Raw genomic sequence first — 3,238 nt, 5'->3', positions numbered from 1 at the left:
CCTCAACCCTTATTTCAAATCACATTTACTTTCATTAAATCCCTGTTGTTGCACTTCATTTGTTGCATCTTGTTTGCATTGTGTTGGGTTCGGGAATAAACCCATGTGGCTCCGTCGAGGTAAGCGCTTTGGTTCCTTCACCGGCGCATGATGGTCCAACTGCCAAATTTGGCTACGCGCCACGGAATTAAGGACCGTTACGGCTATTCGTCACCCAGCGGTGTTAACCGCCAGGCTGACACGACAATACATACATACAGACAGACAAGACACTGTTCTAAAAGGCTTTGCCCTATGGGCTACGTCATATAAAATGTCAATTTAATCCATTTTAAATTCGGGCTGTAACACAACAAAATGAAAAAGTCAAGGGGTGTGAATACTTTCTGAAGGTACTGTATATGTCAAATTTAGATTTCCGAGCCAAATTTGAATATAGCCACGAAGTTTCAATATTCTTATCTGTTAACCAATTTCTAGATGTTGCGATGAAACAGTCCAACCAAATCCAAATTGTACTGTTTTGACCTTGGACAGCAAAACAATAAAGTTTCGTTTTGTTTTGGGGGGAGAGGGGTGATATTTTTGCACCAGATGAAATACCAAACCACCGATATTTGATTATGCTTTATGCATTTGCCTTTTTTGAGCATTCAAAAACAAGAGCGTTGTTTTTAAACAGCAACGTTTCTCACACAATAGTAGCCAAGCACTGCCCCACGTGTTGCCCAGCCAGAGAGCCATGCCGACCACCCATGTAGCACAGTTGGCTAACTGTCCATCCGGGAGTCTCAAAGCAAGGCAAAAAAACTATTTTTGAACTGGAATAATAAAACACATTAAACATTTCCTCCTATTCATTAACCTTCTGCCCGATCTGCATCACACACCTACATGCTAAACTAAAGGAAAGACAAGTCTCCTTTGCAATGTCTCCAAACTGGGCTGCAGAGCAAAACTAGTTTTGGGGAAATGTCAAGTGTACTACATTTGTACAGTGTCTTAAAAATGTTTTCTTGCAAGTTTGTTATGCTTCCAAGAAGTCCTACATAATAAAGGCAAATGCACTGAAAATTACTGGAGAAGGAACACTTCAAACATAAAAGGGTGCAGCAATGAAAATTGCTTAATTACAACACTGCAAGCCGAGAAGCCTTAAACAGATGGCCCCCTTAGAGCAGTCAGTTTGAATGATGATGGACTCCGTGCATAGAATCTTTGCCACAAAGGCAACCAAAGGCGAGACCACACGAATCCACATGAGGCAGGTCACTAGCGTATGAATGAACTCACCAACAGCAGCTGCCATGTGCCCATTTAGAGCAGTAACAACTGCCAATGGCATTGAGCGGATGCCACCAGGTTGCAACAAGCCACATGGAGCATAAAGATGCACTGGCAAAGTGACAACCAGCACGAGGCCAGACTATGGTGGTGGAGACGCACACAAGCAGCTCTCCATAAATGTACAACTCACACCAGAGAATTGTCTTCTGTTTTTTGGGGAATGGGGGTGGGGGATCCGACATGTTTAATCGAGTCAGGGGCAAAATTAAATTTCAAAAACACCAAATGTGCTGCCTTTAGTTTACTGCCCCAACGGGGAGGTCAGCAGCATCACACATACCCCAAATGCAGACACGAATAAGAATGAAAATAAAAATCACAAAATCTTGCAAACCAAATCACGCCCCATAACTCGGGTGAAATGGTAGCCGAAGGCAAATGCTGTTTACGGATCTTGTGAAGAGATTCCAAAATGATCGATTTTCGTCAAGCCGAGGAGAGACGCTACGACACGTCTGAGCTAGGCCTGACACACTCCCTGCAATGTACACACACTTGCGTGCATGCTTCTGAAGGAATTCTGCGTTTTCAGGACCTCAAACTGCTAGCGGCACAGAAGTAAAATGCCCACGAAACCACAAGTCAAATTTTTGATATAAAAGGCAAAATAAATAATAAAATGTTCAAAGCCCTTACTCACACAAGTCAGGGTTCGAATTGCCCAGAGTAGCAAAAGGAAAGACATGATCTTTAGATTTTTTTTACGATAGGAAAGTCACGACCTTTTTACGAGCAGCTGTCATTAGCCCTTGGCGATAATAAATGGAAAAGGAAGTGCAAAAGTGCTAATGCTGGAAAGAATGTCAAGGCCCAGTGCTTTGGTAGATCCCACTTTAACAAGTATTTGCCATCGAAACACGAAGCCTGCAGGTGCAATAGGATGGGACATTTGTGCTTTTAACATGTGCAGGTCCCAATGCCCTATGAGAGGCCTTCAATGAACACAGTCGAGTGTAACTGCTGCAGGAGTGGTCAAACAATCTGCTGACTTTGCAACTACATGACACTGATGGAATAACAGCATGAAGGGTCCTTGTTGGATGACAAAGATCAATATTACTTACTGTTCTTCATTGAATTAATATTCAACTGGCAAGCTTTAGAAAATCAAAAAAAGATGAACAGCAATGCACTGATGCAACGTTGTCACAGTGGCACGATGTCAGTCCATGTGCATTCAAGAGTGTAAACATGTGTGTTATTTAAAAGGTGATCAAAAGCTCAAGGAGCTTGCATGGCTCTCAAGGCCAGGGCAAGCACATCGAGGACATGACAACCTACTTTCACATGAATTATAGAGGCATGAGTATATAGAATGGTCAAATAAGCGCAAGATATATTTTTAATCTGCCCGCAAAACATGAAGCACAGTGAGCTCCAACTGGCGCAACAAACAGGCCAAGAATAAATGCAAGTGGCCCGAGATTGACCACTTCCTTTCAACCACCAAATTGACCACCTACCCACCTCTACAAATGCCAATGCAGAATGAGCACAGCAAAGAATTTAACGATTAACAATCAGCACCTTGGGAAAGTTAATGTCAAACCTGGCAGGATACCTGGTGCTTCGTTGAAAGAACTTTGCTTTCTAAAGTTACTTCTTGAGAGAGAAACAGACTCGCAACATGCAAAAGCATCTTGAGGTATGCGAGGAAAATTTTCTCTCCCTAGAACAAACAGTTCAATTTGTTCAGGAGCAAAACATGTGTCTGCAAGCGTTTTGGTAATCACAAATCTTCTATCATCTGACAAACCAAGTTACAAAGCATACTGTGGGTGGAGGATTAAAAGTTCTTAAAAATTAAAGCTACAATGTCTCAAATCATTTGTAAAACTCATCATGCAACTAAACCCAATAGAAAAACTGCATTTTGCCTCGTCGAGCCTTA

The sequence above is a fragment of the Myxine glutinosa genome, chromosome 8 (assembly GCF_964187855.1).
Source record: "Myxine glutinosa chromosome 8, kmMyxGlut1.1, whole genome shotgun sequence".
Taxonomy (NCBI): Eukaryota; Metazoa; Chordata; class Myxini; order Myxiniformes; family Myxinidae; genus Myxine; species Myxine glutinosa.
This window is presented reverse-complemented; position numbering follows the sequence as displayed.